The sequence below is a fragment of the Elephas maximus genome, chromosome 11 (assembly GCF_024166365.1).
Source record: "Elephas maximus indicus isolate mEleMax1 chromosome 11, mEleMax1 primary haplotype, whole genome shotgun sequence".
Taxonomy (NCBI): domain Eukaryota; kingdom Metazoa; phylum Chordata; class Mammalia; order Proboscidea; family Elephantidae; genus Elephas; species Elephas maximus.
The window spans coordinates 107,266,278-107,288,326 of record NC_064829.1 but is presented as its reverse complement, the minus strand read 5'-3'; the positions used below and the strand labels follow the sequence as shown (position 1 = coordinate 107,288,326).

The window sequence follows — 22,049 nt, the reverse complement described above, 5'->3', positions numbered from 1 at the left end:
GATCCTCTACTTTACCAAGCATAATGTACTTTTCCAGAGACTGATTCCTCCTGACAACTTATCCAAAGTATGGGAGATGCAGTTTCCCCATCCTTGCTTCTAAGGAGCAGTGTGGCTGTAGATCTTCCAAGACAGATCTGTTTATTCTTTTGGCAGTCTGTGGTATATTCAATAGTCTTCTCCAACACCACAATTCAAAGGTGTCAATTCTTCCTCAGTCTTCCTTATTCATCATATAGCTTTCACATGCATAGGAGGTGATTGAAAACATCATGGCTTGGGTTAAGCACACCTTAGTCTTCAAGGTGACGTCTTTGCTCTTCAAAACTCTAAAGAGATCTTTTGCAGCAGATTTGCCCAATAAAATGGGGTCTTTTGATTTCTTGACTGCTGCTTGCATGGGTGTTGATTGATTGTGGATCCAAGTAAAATGAAATCCTTGATAACTTCAATCTTTTCTCCCATTATCATAATGTTGCTTATTGATCCATTTGTGAGGATTTTTGTTTTCTTTATGTTCAGGTGTAATCCATACTGAAGACCGTGGTCTTTGATCTTCATGAGCAAGTGCTTCAAGTCCTCTTCACTTCCGACAACGAAGGTTGTGTCATCTGCATAACCCAGGTTGTTCATGAGTCTTCTCCCAATCCTGATGCCCCATTCTTCTTCATATAGTCCATTTCCTCAGATTATTTTCTCAACATACAGATTGAATAGGTATGGTGAAAGGATACAACCCTAACACACACTTTCCCTGACTGTAAACCATGCAGTTCTATTCGAATGACTGCCTCTTGATCTATATACAGGCTCCTCATGAGCACAATTAAGTGTTCTGTAATTCCCATTCTTCAAAATGTTATCCACAATTTGTTATGATTCACGTAGTTGAATGCCTTTGCATAGTCAATAAAACACAGGTAAACAGCTTTCTGGTATGCTCTGCTTTCAGCCATGATCTATCTGACATCAGCAATGATATCCCTGGCTCCCTGTCCTCTTCTGAATCTGGCTTGAATTTCTGGCAGTTCCCTGCCGATATACTCCTCTGGTAGTTTTTGAATGGTCTTCAGCAAAATTTTGCTTTCATGTGATATTAATGATATTGTTGGATAATTTCTGCATTTGGTGGGATCGCCTTTCTTGGAAATAGGCATAAATATGGATCTCTTTTAGTTGATTGGCCAGGTAGCTGTCTTCCAAATTCCTTGGCATAGACTAGTGAGTACTTTCAGCCCTGGATCTGTTTGTTTAAACATCTCAATCGGCATTCCATCAATTCCTGGAGCCTTGTTTTTCTCCCATGCCTTCAGTGCAGCTTGAACTTCTTTCTTGAGTACCATTGGTTCCTGCTCATATGGTACCTGCTGAAATGGTTGAACATCAATGAATTCTTTTTTGGTATAGTGACCCTGTGTATTCCTTCCATCTTCTTTTGATGCTTCCTGAGTTGCTTAATATTTTCACATAGAAACCTTCAATATTGCAGCTCGAATTTTTTCTTCAGTTCTTTCAGCTTGAGAAATGCTGAGCATATTCTTCCCTTTTTGTTTTCCATCTCCAGGTCTTTGTACATGTCATTATACTTTACTTTGTCTTCTCGAGCAGCCCTTTGAAATCTTCTGTTCAACTCTTTTACTTCATTATTTCTTCCTCTTGCTTTAGCTACTTGGCATTCAAAAGCAAGTTTCAGGGTGTTTTCTGACATACATTTTGGTCTTTTCTTTCTCTCCTGTCTTTTTTATGACCTCTTACTTTTTTCCTGCATGATGTCCTCCATATCTTTCCACAACTAGTCTGGTCTTCTGTCATTAGAGTTCAACATGTCAAATCAATGCTTGAGATGGTCGGTAAATTTAGAGGGGATATACTCAAGTTCGTACTTTGGTTCATATGTACCTGTTCTAATTTTCTTCAGTTTTAACCTGAACTTGCATATGAGCAATTGATGTTCTGTTCTGCAGTTGGGCCCTGGCCTTGTTCTGACTGAGGATATTAAGCTTTTCCATCCTCTCTTCCCACAAATGTAGTCAATTTGATTCCTGTATGTTCCGTCTGGCGAGGTCCATGTGTATAGCTACCATTTATGTTTGTGAAAAAAGGTATTTGCAGTGAAGAAGTCATTGGTCTTGCAAAATTCCATCATGTGATGTCCAGCATCATTTCTATAACCAAAGCCATTTCCAACTATGGATCCTTCTTTGTTTCCAACTTTCTCATTCCAATCTCCAGTAATTATCAGTGCATCCTGATTGCATTTTCAATCAATTTCAGACTGCAGAAGTTGGTAAAAATCTTCAATTTCTTCATCTTTGGCCTTAGTGGTTGGTGGGTAAATTTGAATAATAGTTTTATTAATTGGTCTTTGTTATAAGTGTACAGATATTATCCTATCACTGACAGCATTGTACTTTAGGATAGATCTTGAAATGTTCTTTTTGACAATAAATGCAACACCTTTCCTCTTCCTTTCTCAGCATAGCCCTCTTACAAAGAAATATCTATATGAGTTTAAACTGTTGAGAGCTAATCTGAAGCGCAAGTGAGAACTTTAAGGGGCAGAGAGCCTCAATGGGGATGAAATAATTTGAGTGGAGATAGTGAGATTGGTGATACAATGTGAAGTATGTAACCAATGTTATTGAACTGTCCATGTAGAAATTGTAAGTATATGTTTGGTTCAGTACATTGCCACCAAAAATTTAATAAAATATATAGTTTTAAAACTCTCTAAGTCCTCCTGAATCATTTTTGTGCTTTGGGATTTTTTGCATTTGTTTGATTATTCCCAGAGTATATTCCTCAAACTTACTAATGGTTGGATTTCTCTAGAAAACTTGTTAGGACAGAAGAGTCCCAGGCCCCTTCCCTGGAGGTTCTGTACGGCATCACCATGAGTCGGGGACCCACTTCACAGCAGTTCACAGCAATGACTGTGAGTCAAGCAGTGTTCCCAGCTTTTAATCTATTAGCTCAGTGATTCCTGACCATGAAGTTGGAAGTAAGAACTATTATCAGGTTATATATAAGGACACAAATGGACAGAGAGGGTAATTAAGTGCACAGGGTCACACAGCGAGTGAAGTGAAACTGATAGTTCTAATCCAGGAGATTAGGACTGGATTCCGTGCTATTAACCACACTACTCTACACTGCCTGCACAATAGGGCATGAGGGATATAGTGTGTTTAGTCTCTTGGCTGTTCCTTTCGCCACATCCAGCTACATATGAGTCAATTGTGACTCATGGTGACCCTATAGGACAGAGTAAGATTGCCCCACAGGGTTTCCAAGAAGTAATCTTATGGCAGCAGACTGCCACATCTTCCTCCTTGAAGCATATTGGCTTGTGTGTTAAAAGTTAATAAATATAAAAATATGGGAGGTGGGGCCAAGATGGCAGAGTAGTCACATGCTTCCAGTGATCCCTCTCACAACAAAGACTCTTAAAAACAAGAGAAACAATTATATTTATGACAATTTAGGAGCCCTGAACATCAAAGGCAAAGTTGGAAATGGACTGAGTGGTGGGGGAGGGAGAAACGGTTCAGAAGTGGAGAGCAGTTGCCAGACCTGAATCACCGGGAACACTCAGGCACCATCCCAGGAGTGACTGTGGCAAGCTGGCAGTGGTGTTCCAGCTGCAGCTTCCTCAGGAAGAGACAGACAGCCACGCAGCCTACTCACACCTCCAGAACAACAGAAGAACGACACTCTCAGCAAAAGCTAAGTAATTGTGTATATTTTACCACTTCCCCACCCCCCAAGCTGGCTTTAGTGGCTGTTGATTTCCCTGGGCCTGAGACAGGTTCTGCTGAATGTCCTGAGCCATTCTCCCGGGCTTGGCGAAGTGAGAGGAATAAATTCACAATTGGGGGAAAAGATAATCTGCCAGCTCCACTAACCTGGGGAACTCAGGACAGAAGCAGCTCCTGTCCAGGCATAAACCATACATGGATTTTGAATACCATTCCACCCTGCATGGATCTGTGTGGGCCTATTTCAGGAGAATGTGTCCTTGATGGCAGACTGCAAGTGTTTCAGCTGTGCAGTGGAGACATGGATATTTGATGTTTGACACCGCTTTGCCTTTTAAACAGGGTCCTCGCCTACCCACATCAGGGACCTAAGGACTGGAGGCTCCACCCATGTCACCCAGCCACCCGTGACAGGGGTCCAAGGATAACTGGTACCACCCAGTCTTTACAACCAAAAACATTGGGTGCCCATTGTCCATCTGGAGAACCCACCCACCTGCACCCTCTAGGGAACAGGGATGCATTTTCCTCACAGACACTTGGGGGACAGTTGTCAGACCCCTTCCTTGTTCAGAGCATGACCCTCTGCTGCAACCAGATATCTGTACCTACACCAATCACGCCTGCCCCTCTAAGACTGTAGGACACAGCCTGTACCACACACTTGATGACCAACTACCCATGCACCTGAGCTGACTCCAAACAAGAAAAGTGAATGGGTCCCTAGGCTCATATATCTGATAACAGCTCTAGCTAACTGATGACAGAATGTTAGAGCTTCAAAGGCAAAAACGATCAAGCTAGCTCACTCAAGCGACCTATTTGGGCATATCAAAACAAAACAAAGCTAGAAGCTAGGACAGTAAGCAAACATAAAATGAAATAATACAATAATTCATAGATGGCTTGGAGACAACAGTCAATATCAAATCACATAAAGAAGCAGACCATGATCACTTCAACAAGCTCTCAAAACAAAGATCCAAGGGATTTTCTGGATGAAGGTGCCTTTCTGGAATTATCAGATGCAGAACACAAAAGATTAATATTCAGAACTCTCCAAGACATCAGGAATGAGATCAGGAAGGAGGTCAGGCAATACACAGAACAAGCCAACACACAGATAAAAACAGTTGAAGAAATAAAAAAGGTTATTCAAGAAGATAATGAAAAATTTAATAATCTGCAAGAATCCATAGAGAGACAGCAATCAGAAATTCTGAAGATTAACAATAAAATTACAGAATTAGAAAACTCAATAGAAAGTCAGAAGAGCAGAATTGAGGAAGTGGAAGTCAGAAAAAGGGAGAGTGATGATAAAACACTTGGCAACAATATATTTGAAGAAAAATCAGATAAAATAGTTTTAAAAAATGAAGAAACCCTAAGAATCATGTGAGACTCTCAAGAATAACTTGTGAAGGACTGGAGTACCAGAACAGAGATGGATAACAGAAAATACAGAGAGAATTGTTAAAGATTTCTTGGCAGAAAAGTTCCCTGACATCATGAAAGATGAAGGGTACCTGTCCAAGATGCTTAATGAACTCCATACAAGGTAGATCCCAAAAGAAAGTTACCCAGACATATTATAATCAAACTTCCCAATACCAAAGATAAAGAAAAAAAAAATTAAGAGCGAACAGGGATAAGTAAAAAGTCACCTACAAAGGATAGTCAATAAGAATAAGTTTGGACTACTCAGCAGAAACCATGCAGGCAAGAAGGCAATGGGATGACATATATAAAGCATTGAAGGAGAAAAATTGCCAACCAAGAATCATATACCCAGCAAAACTGTCTCTCAGATATGAAGGTGAAATTAGGACATTTCCAGATAAACAGAAGCTTAGGGGATTTGCAAAAACCAAACCAAAAACTACAAGAAATACTAAAGGGAATTCTTTGGTTAGAAAATCAGTAATATCAAATATCAACCCAACACTAGAACACAGGTCGGAGCAACCAGATATCAACTCAGATAGGGAAATCACAAAAATCAAGATTACAAAACGCTCAAAACAGGGAATCAGCAATGTCACTACATAAAAGATGACAACACTAAATCAACAAGAGGGACTAAATAGTCATAGATCTTCCGTATGGAGAGGAAATCAAGGCCATATAGGGAGATACAAGTTAATTAGACTAATAGGGGTAAATATTGAGGTAACCACAAAGAGACTAAAATCCTACACATCAAAATAAAAAACGAGAAAATCATAATGACTTAGCAAAAACAAAATCAACTACAATGAAAAACAGGAACACACAATTTACAAAGAAAAACTACTCAGCCCAAAAAAATAAGTGGAAAAATGAAATAGTCAACAACATACAAAAAAGACATCAAAATGACATCACTAAATTCATAACTATCTATAGTCGTGCTGAATGTAAATGGACTAATGCACCAATAATGAGACAGAGAGTTGCAGAATGGATAAAAAAAAAAAAAAATGATCCATCTGTGTGCTGCCTACAAGAGACACACCTTAGACTTAAAGACACAAAAAAACTAAAACTAAAGGATGGGAAAAAATATATCAAGCAAACAACAATCAAAAAAGAGCAGGACTGGCTATACTAATTTCTGACAAAACAGACTTTAAACTTAAATCTACCACAAAGGACAAGGAAGAACACTATATAATGATTAAAGGGGCATTACACCAGGAGGATATTACCATATTAAATATTTATGCACCTGACAACAGGACTTCAAGAAACATAAAACAAACTCTAACAGCATTGAAAAGTGAGATAGACAGCTCCACATTAATAGTAGAAGACTTTAACACGCCAGAAGGACAGGACATCCTAAAAGAAGCTCAGTAAAGATACGGAAGAGTTAAATGCCACATTAACCAGCTTGACATCACAGACATATACAGAACACTCCATCCAACAGCATCCAGGTATACTTTTTTCCAACACACATGGAACATTTTCTAGAATAGACAGCATATTAGGCCATAAGCCAAGCCTTAATAGAATTCAAAACATCGAAATATTACAAAGCATCTTCTCTGATCATAGAGCCATAAAACTAGAGTCAATAACAGAAAAATCACAGAAAAGAAAACAAACACATGGAAACTGAACAACACTTCCCTCAAAAACGATAGGATTATGGAAGAAATTAATGACAGAATAAAGAGATTCATAGAATCCAACGAGAATGAAAATACTTCCTATGAGAACTTTTGGGACACAGCTAACGCAGTGCTCAGGGGTCAATTTATATTAATAAATGCACACATTCAAAAAGAAGAAAGGGCCCAAATCAAACAATGATCCTTACAACTTGAACAAATAGAAAGAGAGCAACAAAAGAAATCTTCAGGACCAGAAGGAAGCAAATAATAAAAATTAGAGCAGAAGTAAATGAAATAGAGAACAGAAAAACAATTGAAAGAGTTAAGACCAAAAGCTGATTCTTCGAAAAGATTAACAAAATCGATAAACCATTGGCCAGAATGACAGAAGAAAAACAGGAGAGGAAGCAAATAACCCAAATAAGAAATGAGATGGGAGATATCACAAGAGACCCAACTGAAATTGAAAGAATCATAACAGAGTAATATGAAAAATTGTACTGTAACAAATTTGAAAACCTAGAAGAAATGGACAAATTTCTAGAAACACACTGCCTAACTACACTAACACAGAGACAGAACAACTAAATAAACCCATAACAAAAGAAGAGACTGAAAAGGCAATTTAAAACTCCCAACAAAGAAAAGCCCTGGCCTTAACAGCTTCACTGGAGAATTCTACCAAACTTTCAGAGAAGAGTTAACACCACTAATGCTAAAGGTATTTCAGAGCATAGAAAAGGACAGAATACTCCCAAATTCTCTATGAAGCCAGCATAACCCTGACACCAAAACCATGTAAAGACTCCATAAAAAAAGAAAATTACAGACCAATATCCCTCATGAACTCAGATGCAAAAATCCTCAACAAAATTCTAGCCAACAAAGTTCAACAACATATCAAAAGAATAGTTCACCATGACCAAGAGAGATTCATACCAGATATGCAGGGATGGTTCAACATTAGAAAACCAATCAATGTAATCCATCATATAAATAAAAAAGGGCAAGAACCACAAGATCTTATCAATTGATGCAGAAAAGGCATTTGACTAAGTTCAACACCTATTCATGATAAAAACTCTCAGCAAAATAGGAATAGAAGGAAAATTCCTCAACATTATGAAGTGCATTTATGCAAAGCCAAGAGTGAACAACATCCTAAACAGAGACTGAAACCATTCCCCTTGAGAATGGGAACCACACAAGGATGCCCTTTATCACCACTGTAATTCAACATTGTGCTGGAGGTCGTAGCCAAAGCTATTAGGCTAGATAAAGAAATAAGAGGCACCCAAACTGACAAAGAAGTGAAAGTACCTCTATTTGCAGATGACATAATTTTATACGCAGAAAAATCTAAAGAATTCTCAAGGAAACTACTGAAACTAATAGAAGAGTTCAGCAGAGTATCGGGCTACAAGATAAATATACACAAATCAGTTGGATTCCTTTACACCAACAAAGAAAACATCAAAGAGGAAATCACCAAATCAATACCATTTATAATACCTCTAAGAAGATAGAATACTTAGGAATAAATCTAACCAGAGATGTAAAAGACCTATACAAACAAAACTATAAGACACTACTGCAAGAAACCAAAAGAGACCTACATAAGTAGAAAAACATACCTTGCTTGTGGGTAGGAAGACACAACATTGTAAAAATGTCTATTCTGCCCAAAGCGATCTATAAATACAATGCAACCTGGAGATAAATATGAGTGACACATTTTAATGAGATGGAGAAAAAATCACCAACTTCATATGGAAGGGATAGAGGCCCCAGATAAGAAAAAGATTACTGAAAAAGAAGACTAAAGTGGGAGGCCTCACGCTACCTGATTTTAGAACCTATTATACCAACACAGTAGTCAAAACAGCCTGGTACTGGTACAACAACAGATACATAGACCAATGCAACAGAATTGAGAATCCAGACATAAATCCATCCACATATGAGCAGCAGACATTTGACAAAGGCCCGAAGTCTGTTAAAAGGGGAAAAGATAGTACCTTTAACAAATGATGCTGGCAAAATAACTGGATATCCATCTGCAAAAAAATGATACAAGACCCATACCTCATACCATGCACAAAAACAAACTCAAAATGGATCAAAAATCTAAATATAAAATCTAAAACGATAAAGATCATGGAAGAAAAAAAAACAGGGACAATGCTAGGAGCCCTAATACATGGCATAAACAGTATACAAAACATTACTAAAAATATTCAAACACCAGAAGAGAAATTAGATAACTAAGAGCTCCTAAAAGTCAAACACTTAATGCTCATCCAAAGACTTCACCAAAAAAGTAAAAAGATTACCTACAGACTGGGAAAAAGTTTTTAGCTATGACATTTCCGATCAGCATCTGATCTGTAAAATCTACATGGTTCTGTAAAAACTCAACTACAAAAAGACAAATAACCCAATTAAAAAATGGACAAAAGATGAACAGACACTTCACCAAAGAAGACATTCAGGCTGCTAACAGATACATGAGGGAATGCTCACGATCATCAGCCATTAAAAAATACAAATCAAAACTACAATGAGATTCCATCTCATCCCAATAAGGCTGGTATTAACCCAAAAAACACAAAATAATAAATATTGGAAAGGATGTGGAAAGACTAGAACAACTATACACAGCTGGTGGGATTGTGAAATGGTACAGCCACCCTGAAAATCATTTTGGCTCTTCCTTAAAAAGCTAAAAATAGAACTGCCATAAAACCCACTGCTGTCAAGTTGATTCTGACTCATAGCAATCCTATAGGACAGAATAGAACTGCCTGATAGTTTCCAAGGAGCGCCTGGCAGATTCTAACTGCCTACCTCTTGGTTAGCAGCCATAGCACTTAACCACTATGCCACCAGGGTTCTTCTCTACTGTCTAGTTAGTGACTATCCCTCTCTCTCCCTCCCCACCCTCAAAACCATCAAAGAATATTTTCTTCTATGTTTAATCTTTATCTAGATTTCTTTTAATACTGATCTCATACAATATTTGTCCTTTTGCAGCTGACTAATTTCACTCAGCATAATGCCTTCCAGATTCCTCCATGTTATGAAATGTTTCACAGATTCATTCTTGTTCTTAATTGTTACGTAGCATTCTATTAAAAAAAAAATTTTTTTTTTATTCTATTGGAAAACCTGGTGGCATAGTGGTTAAGTGCTATGGCTGCTAACCAAAGGGTCAGCAGTTCAAATCTGCCGGGCGCTCCTTGGAAACTCTATGGGGCAGTTCTACTCTGTCCCATAGGGTGGCTATGAGTTGGAATCTACTCGACGGCACTGGGTTTGGTGTTTGGTTATTTTTTTTTTTTAGTATTCCATTGTGTGAATGTACCATAGTTTATTTATCCATTCATCCGTTGATGGGCACCTTGGCTGTCTCCAACTTTTTGCTATTGTAAACAATGCTGCGATGAACGTGGATGTGCATACATCTGTTAGTGTGAAGGCTCTCATTTCTTTAGAGTATATTCCAAGGAATGGGATTGCTGGTTCATATGGAGAACTGTCATACATACGAGATCCCTATTATAAGAAATCAAGATAAAGATTAAACACAGAAGAAAATATTCTTTGAAGGTTATGAGGGTCGGGAGGGAGAGAGAGGGATATTCACTAACTAGGTAGTAGACAAGAGTTTTTTTTTTTTTAGGTGAATGGAAAGGAAACACATAACAAAGGGATAGTCAATACAACTGGACCAAACCAAAAGCAGTTTCCTGAATACAATCAAAAGCTTCGAAGGCCATGGTAGCAGGGACAGAGTTCTAGGGACCATGGTTTCAGGGGACATTTAGGTCAACTGATGAAACAAAATATATTAAGAAAACATTCTGCATTCCAGTTTGGTGGGAAGCATCCGGGGCCTTAAATGCTAGCAAGCGGTCTTCTGAGATGCATAAATTGGGCTCAACCCACCTGGAGCAAAGGAGAATGAAGAACACCAAAGACACAAGGTAAATATAAGCCCAAATAACAGAAAGGGCCACATAAACCAGAGGCTTCATCAGCCTGAAACCGGAAGAACTAGATGGTGCCTGGCTACCACCAATTACTGCCCTGACAGAGAACACAACAGAGAATCCCTGACGGAGAAGGAGAACAGTGGGATGCAGTTCTTGAATTCTCGTAAAAAGACCAGGCTTAATGGTCTGACTGAGGCTTGAGGGACCCTGAAGGTCATGGTCTCCAGGCCCTTTGATGGCCCAAGATTGGAATCATCCTTGAAGCCAATTCTATGGACCAGGATTGACCTGGACTATAAGATAGACAATGATGCTGGTCAGGAGTGAATTTTGTGGCTCAGGTAGACACATGAGACTATGTGGGTGACTTCTGTCTGGTGGCGAGATGAGAAGGAAGAGGCGGACAGGAACTGGTGGAATGGACATGGGGAATACAGGACGTAGTGGAAGAATGTTCTGTCACATTAAGGGGAGAACAGCTGGGAGTGCATGGTGGGGTGTGCATGGCTTTTTGTATGAAAGACTGACTTGATTTGTAAACTTTCACGTTAAGCACATAAGCAAATTTTTCTTTTTAATTCTTAAGTATTTAGTCTGATTTCATTTTCCATTCATAACACACGTGATGGTGCAGCTCATAGGCTGAAGATGAGAAAATATTTGGGGTAGGAGAACTTCACAGGGGAAGAGAATCCAGAGAGACTCATGTCCCCCATGTGTCAGACTTCACCATTTCCTGCTGCCTCCATGGGAGACCCTGTCTGTCTCCAGGATCCTGGACAAGGAAGAGTCTCTCATAAACACTTCCATTGTCTCTTTGGAGACACTTACTAGGAACTTGTAACGGTTTTGGTAATTTGCAACTGGGGAAATATTTTCCAGAGGTGTCAGCTCCCCAAGCCTGCACTGTCAATGCCACTGGAGGTGAAATGATAATTTCAGTTCTATGGGGAGGAGAGGACACAGAAACAAATACCAGGACCTCAGGGTCTGGCTGCCTCCCTCAGACACTTGCCCTAGATGTCATGACCATCACACTGAGCCCTCTGTGCTGGCAGCGGGAAGGAGTCAGGTGAGTATTTTCTATTTCAGTGTGAGAGGCAGAGTCTATAATGGAAGGAGGTATACCAGGGAGTCAGTAAGTGATCATATTGGAATGAGGAAGTCTTTGGTGTTCAAAGCTGGCTCAGCATCACAGAGGAAGCAGGACTTAGTCGTGACCTTGATCTGAATGAGAACAGAGAGATGGAGCTGCCCCAATCTATGAAGGCTCCTGGTGTCATCCTCAAGAATATTGACCTTTGGTGTTTAATCCTAATGATTATGAAACCTGATTTTGAAGGTGCTTAAAGGCTGTAGCTCTGAAACAATCTTCTGTTTAGCCTATTGCACAGAAATCATAAGATTACTAGAGGTGTGATTGTGACACCTCCATGACTGTAATACAGAGAGGGATGAAATTATGTGAATCATAGAATCCTGTGCAGAAATAGCTTACCCGAATGGTTGTTGCTAGAATAGAAATGTTTTCTCTAATTCCGGTGTATGATGCATTAATCAAGATAGTAGTTGTTTCTCTCCTGGAAACATTCATGATCTGTTGATTATGGCGAGAAATTTTCCTTCCAGAAGTCAGGGAAATAGCATTTAAGGAAAAGATAACTTGATAATAATGAGTTTCAGACAGCAGTTGTCAAGTTCAACTGTATTCTGTGCTGTTTTCTCTGGTTGAAAAGTATTCTAACATCAAAGAAAAAAAAATCAACCATTTCAGTTTATAAAATGAACAAGATGTCAAACCTTACAGATTTCCTTTCCCACACTTGTCTTACATGTCAATATCTTTCACAAATTTTACCTCAATGTTAGAATTTTTACTTAACTTATGTATTAATTAATTGATGAGTAAATGAAGTGAAAATACCAATGGTTTAGTTTATATTCTTTGTTATTTTATCACTTATTAGCATTTCTTGGCTTATAGTTTAGGGCACAATATGAGATTGCTCACTAGTTCCTGTCATAGATGTCATTGTATTTTGTTTCTGGTGTAAAAGCAAGTGTGTCATTCCATTGCTGTTTCCCTCTTAATACAGAGCCTATCTTGGATTCCTTAAATACAACATACTCTTGATGTAGTATTCTACTGCAACTAGTGAATCTATATCTCATTAAAATCTTTAAAGTTTATTCATAATTGATATCAGCCTATGGAATAAGTGTTTACACATCAATGGAAACTTGTTACAAACAACATTAAAAAAATCAACAATGTAAATTAAAGTGACAGTTATCAATGCAAAACTAAATATAAATATAGTACTGGATTATTGGAAAAACACAACTAACTAGCTTAGTGCAGTGGGATGAATTGATTTTGATATGGTCTTTCTCTTCGTGATTTTGCAATTCCCACAATGATTGGGTAATACTATGCGAATAAGGTGCTTGTGACCCACCAAGGTGATTGGAGAGCCTGCTACTAATGCAAATAAGATGCTTGGAACCCTTGTGGGGGTGGCTAATGCAAAGAGGTGTATAGAACACTTGTGGGGAATTGATCTCTTCTACCGTCCCATCAGGTTTAAAGGAGTCAATTCTAGAGGCTGCAGGGGGGACCTTAATCCCTTCCTAGAAGAAGAGCCAGGAGCAGAGCGTATCTTTTGGACCTGAGGTCCCTGTGCTGAGAAACTTCTAGGCCCTGGATACAAGGAGCTGTAACACCAGAGACAGAGAGTAGCTATGGCAAGCCCAGCAGAATCCAGTGTCAGAGAAACAGCAGCAGCAGAACTAGGTAACTGACATGAGATGGCTGTGGTGGGCTTCCAGCCTTCTATGCAGGCAGCTACAGAGGGGATGCCAACCCACAGAGTGAGAGGGATGAGCAACATTGGACAGGAGGGTTACTATCAGAATGGGGTGCATCCACGCACTTATCAGAAGAGATAAGAGCTTTGTAACATTGCTTGAGCAGGGCAGAAGCCAGGTCGAATGCTAAGGATCAAGGGCCAAGGGCCCAGACAAGCCTGTCCTGATGAGCATGAGAGAACCTTTCCAGGGGGCCGAGAGATGCCCTACACAGCTGAGAGGACCTGAGAGAGCTGTTCTGCACTGAAGAAGGAAGGCTTTTCCTACAAGCTTCCTGATCCTGATCCCAAGATGTAGCCTGTTACTCCTCTAATAAACCCCAAACTGTCAGTATGGTCTGTGAGTTCTGTGCGGCCATTGCAACAAATGATCAAACCCAACAGAGAAGTAGAGTGCCATGACAGGGATGGCTGGTGTCAGAATTGGTAAACAGGTTGGAGATAGAGGGTATGTCTGAACTACAGCTCATAGGAATCACCTTTGGGCTGAAGATTATGGTGAGTCTTCTCCTCATGAAATTAGAGGAGGTCATATGCCTCCACCACCATGCCGTGTTTCACATTTGTTTACTAGAACATGGTGGTTAAATGTGCAGTCTTTGCAACCAGTTCAGCCAAGCTCAAGTCCCTACTCTGCCCCTAACCAGCATGTGAATTTAGACAAATCACTTAATCTCTCTGCACTTACACTTCCCTTTTCTTTATAATGAAAGTAACAGTAGTCCCTGCTTCATAGATTGGCGAAGAATAAAGAAGTTACCACATATACAGTCTTCATAGCGTACATTGCAAGTGCTCTTTAAAGTTCATGTATCCAACTCTTGGAAACCCCTTGAAAAAAATTTTAAGCCAATTTTTCTAGGTGGTAATTAATGGTAGGTGAATAAGAGTGGGTTTCAGTTGGCATGATAAGTGTGGTACTTGTCTCATTTTCCCATGTAGGACCCTCTGGCTCTGAAGACAAATACCAATCACTGGGAAATGATGGAATGGGCACCAGGAATTTCACAATAGCAATGATCTTCTTAATACACACTATTGTTGGTATTCTAGGGAATTTCTCTCTTCTTTACCATTATATCTTCCTTTACTTCAAGGGATGCAAGTCAAGGTCCACAGACTTGGTTCTCAGGCACCTGACTGTAGCCAATACCTTGGTCATTCTCTTTAAAGGAATCCCACATACCATAGCAGCTTTGGGGTGGAAAGATGTCTTCAGTAATTTTGCTTACAAACTTGTTTTCTATGTTCTCAGAGTGGGCAGGGTTGTGTCCATTGTCAGCACCAGTCTCTTGAGTATCTTCCAGGCCATCACCATGAGCCCCATAAATTCCAGGTGGGCAAAGCTTAAGATGAAAGCTCCCAAGTACATTGGCTTCTCTAGTATCCTTAGCTGGATCCTGCACATGCTGATAAATATAGTTTTTCCTATGTATCTGACTACCATCTGGAGCAATAAAACCATCACAAACAAAAAAGACTGTGGATATTGTTCTTCTGTCCGTCATGACAAAACTTTAGACTCACTGCATGCATTATTGTTAGCATTCCCTGATGTTGTGTGTTTGGGACTCATGCTCTGGGCCAGTGGCTCCATGGTTTTCATCCTGCAGAGTCACAAGCACCGAGTCCAACACATTCACAGGAACAATGTCTTCCCCAAATCCTCCCCTGAGACCAGAGCCACCCAAGCCATCTTAGTCCTGGTGAGTACCTTTGAGTCTTTTTATACCCTCTCCTTCATTCTGAACATTTTTACAGCAGTTTCTAACCAGCCCAGTTAGTGGCTGATGGACGTGAATTCACTATCTAGTCTGTGTTTCCCACCTCTCAGCCCCTTTATCCTCATGAGCAGTGACTCCAGTGTGTCCAGGCTCTGTTTTGCCTGGATAAAGAAGGCAAAACCCCCTCATCTCATCAGAAATACCTAATTGTATGTTTTTTCACAAGGTTCAGTTGTTTGTTATTTCATTACACAGAATTCAAGCACACATGAAACAATCATGTTACAAGTGAGGGGTGGTACATACACACACACACATGCACATACATATTTGTATGTATGTAAATGAGTGTGTGGGGGAGTGTGCATAAATACCCGCCATATTATGTTTCCAATTCATCAATCAGTAAAATCAGAAAATTCGCCTGTAGGAAATGTAAAAATTATACTAATTATAATAATAAAGTGCTTTACTCCTAAAGTCAATTTTACCTAACAATTATATCTCCATGCTAGCTGATCAGTCAGTTAAAATTATGTAGCATGCATTTTTCATTTTTCTACATTAATCCTTCTGGTTTAACTATATTGTATTGCTTGAAAAATATATCCAATTGAATATAGTCAAGCAATATTTCACATTGACAGGATCAAATGGTATATTTATGTTGAATGCTATGATGGACGTATTTTAGATTGATTTATCAACTTTTTATGCTCTTTTTGATGCCTGCCCTATTGTATTTTTTTTCCTATCTACAGCTCTTATATCTTCTTAATTATTTTTTAAATAATTCTACTTTGTACCCTTTTATGTGGAGGTTGAATATTAATTTTCTTTTAGATTTTAACCTAGTAATTGCAGCATACTTTTAAAACAGATCACAGTGTCAAAGTATTTGATACCTTTAACCTCCACCTTGACAATATGAGGACAATATTATAACACTAATGTATTCACGTTCTTTCAACCCGAAAGAATTCTGGTGTGTATTTAAAATATTTAAACATATATATTAAATAGTAAAGATACAATAATGAAATATTAAAGATACATTAAACTTTCTTCCTTGTACCCCATCCCAGTCACTATTGTCAGAGGAACCATTATTCTGATATCTAACAGCATAGATCATTTTCAATTTTTATGCATTTTATATAAAAGAAATTATACGTCCATAACTCTTTCTATTTGTTTTTTTTTTTTAATATTCCATGTATTGTTTTGACTTCATCTGTATTTTTTTTTTCATTGTGGTAAATATATGGTTAAGGAAACATTGGTCATTTCAGCCATCTTCACATGTACAGTTCAGTGACAGTATATATGTTCAACGTGTTGTTCAACAGTCACTATGAGCCATTTCCAATATTTTTTCATCTTCCTTAATGCCCAGTGTCCCCTAGGCATTGTGACTTCCTTTCCTCCTTCCTTCCTGCCAGTCCTGTAATCACTAATAAACTTTGGCCTCTATACGCTTGCTATTCTAGATCGTTCTTGTAATTGGAATCACACAATATGTGTCCTTTTGTGAGTGACTTGTCACTCAGCAAAATGGGCAACTGTTTATTATGATTAATAGTTTATTTTGGTAACAATGTCTTTTTCTTAAGATCTACCAACAGCAAAGTTGTGTTCCTTGCGTACACTGTGGGGAAGTAGAATTCTAGTGGGTGGCCCAAATGGTTGGCGCTCGACTGCTAACCTAAAGTTCCATGGTTCAAACACACACAGTGGTGCCGTGGAAGAAAGTACTGTCAATCTGATACCATGAAGATTACTGCCAAGAAAGGATAGGGGCGACAACGCAAAAAGAACAAACATGTTGACGTTTGTGCAAAGGCAACAAGATATTAGGAAAAAAACTAAAGGGTGTGGGTAGGGGTGAAGCGTTGTACACGTTGCTGATGAGTTGATTCAAAGTCACAGTGGCCCTATAGGACAGAGTAGAACTGCACCATTGGGTTTCCTAGGCTGCACTCTTTACAGAAGCCAGCTAGGTTTGAACTGCTGAGCTTGGGTTAGCAGCCAAGAGGTTAACCACTGCATTCCAGAGTTCCTTTGAGGCATTTTAGAAAGAAAGTGATGCAAAGGTAGGGAAGGGTTAGATCCCAAAAGAACTTACTGTGCAACTGGTTTTTAAAAGAAGATGCATTAGTAATTATGACAAAAAAAAAGGATAGGACAGGAAAAAGGCCAAATTACATCCAAATTGCAAAGTCCTTTTATTTGCTGCACCCCATCGTAATCTCATTCCAGGGTCTGATTCTCTTTTATTTTTATTGACTCCAGTCCAATTCCAGAGATGTTACGCAGAATTAACAAATCCACAGGGACAGTGAGCCAGCAGGGACTGGCAGGACAGAGTCAATGTGTGCAGACCCAGCTCCAGGTGGCTGGTGGTCAGGGAAAGTCTGCATGGGCACTGGATTAAGAGGGACAGAGTCTTAGACACCAGCCGGTGGTGTCAGCTTTTAAACAAAATAACAAACTGGTTCACAAAATACAGAATATCCCCCTTGAGGACTGTGCTCCTTTAAAAAATTATCTGTATGAGACCAAACAGTCAACGATTACTGTAAAACAAAGATGGAAAGAAAAGAAGATGTTGAGTCGTTTCTGACTCATATTGGACGGAATACAACTGTCCCATAGGGTTTCCTAAGCTGCCATCTTTGCAGAAACAGATCACCAGTTCTTTGTCCCTTGGAGCCGCTGGGTGGGTTCAAAGCCAGCCTTAGTTAAGCAGCGAGGCTTATTTAATATGGCCTTTCTAGTCACAGTCTTTGAGACTCACATACAGTGATTGAGTGGGACTATGCCATCTCAATAGGCTTAAAGGCAGACACTGAGAGAGAAAGCAGGAGCTGTAACACAGAAGACAGACAAGGAGAGCAATAACAAGGGAGACAGTGAGAAGCAGCTGCATAGAAACTGTGGCAGCTGAACCAGGAGACTGGCAGGAGACAGTACAGTCGGCTTTCTGGCCCACTGAGTGAGAAAGCTGAGTGCCTTCAGGCAAGAGGCTAGCTGGTGGAGTAGGGTGCCTCCCGCCACTAGGTGGAGCTAGGCTTGACAACCCAGGGAGCTGGAGCTGAGTGACATAAGGCTAAGGCTTATAGGAGAAATGTGGTGACTCTGGACCCTTATTCACAAAGTTAAAAGAGCTTTGTAACACTTGCCCTAGAAGTTCAGAGGCCAGGCTTAGGGGTAGATGGGCCAGAGGCCAGGGAAAGACCTGCCTGCAGGCACGGCTGAAAAGAGGCCGTCCTAATTGAAGAACTGTATGCTGACATTTCCTGAACATAAATTGTAATCTGTTACTTCCCTTATAACCTTATAACCCCCATAATCGTGAGTGTTTGTGAGTTAGATGGGCCATTCTACTAGGTCCTATAGAATCGCAATGAATCTAAACCAACTGGAAGGCAACACATAACAACATCGACAACTATGGGATTAGGTGCTTTGATGGTATAGTGGTTAAGCATTTCGCTGCCACCTAAAAGCTCAGTGTTTCAAACCCACCCAGTGACTCTGAGAAAAGACCTGCCAATCTGCTCCCGAAAAGATCACAGCATAGACAACTCTATGGGGCAGTTCTCCTCTGTCACTTGGGGTCACTATGCATAGGAATCAACTTCTTGGCACACAATAACACTAGGGAACTAAGGCAGGAGAAACATGACAGAGGAATCATGGACTAAGCCTGAGTTAGGACAGGAACAATGTGAATGGGGCTGAGAGAAGAGATGTGAGTGATACTTAGAATACCTGGAACCAGATGAGAGATTAGAGCCAGAAAAGAACAAAAGGTCTACCTGGCCATGATCCCAAGGGATAGGCTCCATCTTCTTAAGAGAAGACCAGATAGGAAGGACAGAGAACACTTACCCCTGGGGTAATGACTGCAGGTTGCTTTGTTAGGAAGGAGGTCATTGATACGCAGAAACTTGACATGACCTGAGTGGCGGGTGAGCTAAAAGCTGCGCCCTGAACCAGCGACCGCTTCTGGAACCCGCAACTCACCCCGCAGCCTTGAGCCCCCACAGTTCCCTGGTGCTGAGTAGCAGGGCTGATTGCGGCTTGCTGAGGCGGGGCACGCACGGGACACAGCCCTAACCCCTAGCCCCCTGGGGTAACCTCTGTAGAGACTCAGCCAGGGCAAGCAGGCTGCACACTGACGGGCCTAACGAGAGAACGAACAACCACAGGGAAGCAGAGACTGTTTTTGGAGCCTGGAGCCAGTGTCCCAGTCAGAAAACATTGACGCTGGGCTTTGGACTGGGCGCAGGGGAGCTGAGCGTGGCATCCTGAGACGGTGCAAACATGGGGCGCAGCCCTAGCCCCCTGAAGTGACCCTGGGGGAAGCCCAGCCAGTGCATGCAGGCAGCACAGCAACGTGGCTGGCAGGAGGAGAAGTCACTGGGAGGCAGCGACTGATTTTGGAGCTGGGAGTGCAGCATCCAAGCCGGGGAAACTTGGCACTGGGCTTTGGACTGGGAGCAGAGGAACTGACCACAGCTTCTGAGACAGCACAAGCACAGGACCCAGGCCTGACCCTCGGGGGCAATCTCTACCCAGCCAGGCACACAGTCGACAGGCCCCTCGGGAATCTCAGATAAAATAGTCATCCCAAGCAAGATAAGTAACTTTGTCTATATTCCGGGGTGCTACTCTCTCCTATCTAGCTGATCCCTCCCCTCCCCTTCCAGAGGGCTTCATTAACATTGGAATTTCCTGGGCCAGAGAGTGAAGTGCTCTGTGGTTTTTTTTTTTTTTTCTTTCTTTCTTTCTTTGTTTTACCTTTTCCTAACCCATTCTCCTGGCCTGAGAGAAGCAGCTATAAAAAACCCAGGGACCAAAAATCCTTCACTAATTGGACTAAAAACACAGAACCAGCTCCAGCCAAACATATGTGATCCACAGTCTTGTGCTTTCATCCCTACAGGGAACAAGGTGGCTATTATAATGCAAAGGCAATTCTGATAGGGATCTGACTGTAATAGTTTTAGCGGATTACTGGAAAGACAAGTTTCCCAGGTCTGATATCTCTACGTATTCAACAGAGCCCTCACTCACCCACAACAGGAAACTGAGGGCTGAAGCTCACCCCAGACCACCTAGCCTCCTGCCTTAGGGGTCTAAGGAAGGTGACACCTACCAATCTGTAGAGGTACTTCCATTGGGAGCCTAAGGTACAGCTGCAGAGCTCACCCACGAAAGTGCTTCAGGAGTAGAGACACACCTACCTCACTGGCACTTGGGGGAAGCCTGTCAGCATCCTGCACCCCCTGCCCCTGGAGTGTGAAACCCTGCTGCTACTAGAATCTGGTGCACAAAACTATCACCACTACTCCTCTAGGTGGATAGGTGACAGTCTGCACCACACACTTGATGAGTCAAAATCAGATTCTACTCAAGAATGGTGAATGGACTCTTAGGCTTATACATCTGGTAACAGCCCAAACCAGCTGGTAATAGGACATAAGTGATTCAAAGGCTACAACAACCAAGACAGTGCAAGCTAGTAGCCCATCTACATATACTGAAAGAAAACAAAACAAGATAAGACTCAGTGAGCAAATATAGAATAAATCACTACAATATCTTAGAGATGGCTCAGAGACAGCAGTCGATATCAAACCACATAAAGAAGCAGACCATGATTGCTTCTACAACTCCCCAAACTAAAGAATCAAAATCTTTCCCAAATGAAGATACAATCCTGAAATTGCCAGATGCAGAATATAAAAAACTAATTTACAGAATGCTTCAAGACATCGGGGATGACCTCAGAAATGAAATAAGGCAATCTACAGAAAAAGCCAAGGAACACACTGATGATAAAGCAGTGGAAGAACTCAAAAAGATTATTCAAGAACATAGTGGAAAAATTAATAAGCTGCAAGAATCCATAGAGAGACAGCATTCAGAAATCCAAAAGATTAACAGTAAAATTACAGAATTAGACAACTCAATATGAAGTCAGAGGAGCAGACTTGAGCAATTGGAATGTGGGGGGGGGGATCTGGAGGGCCAGGGAATTGACACCAACATAAAAATGAAAAAAAATCAGATAAAAGAATTTAAAAAAGTGAAGAAACCCTAAGACTCATGTGGGACTCTATCAAGAAGACTAGCTTGCATGTGATTGGAGTCCCAGAACAGGGAGGGATAACAGAAAACACAGAGAGAATAGTTGAAGATCTGTTGGCAGAAAACTTCCCTGACATCATGAAAGACGAAAGGATATCTATCCAAGACACTCATCAAACCCCATTTAAGATTGATCCAAAAAGAAAATCACCAAGACATATTATCATCAAACTTGCCAAAACCAAAGATAAAGAGAAAATTTTAAAAGCAGCCAGGGATAAAAGAAAGGTCTCCTACAAAGGAGAATCAATAAGAATAAGTTCAGACTACTCAGCAGAAACCATGCAGGCAAGAAGGCAATGGGATGACATATATAGAGCACTGAAGGAGAAAAACTGCCAGCCAAGGGTCATTTATCCAGCAAAACTCTCTCTCAAATATGAAGGCAAAATTAAAACATTTACAGATAAACACAAGCTTAGGGAATTTGCAAAAACCAAACCAAAGC

General features: G+C 40.5%; 1 pseudogene; it reads left to right on the top strand.

The window, feature by feature from the left end:
• The first annotated feature begins 14,734 nt into the window (after nt 1–14,734).
• Nucleotides 14,735–15,649, top strand: LOC126086285 (vomeronasal type-1 receptor 4-like; annotated as a pseudogene).
• Nucleotides 15,650–22,049: the final 6,400 nt, after the last annotated feature.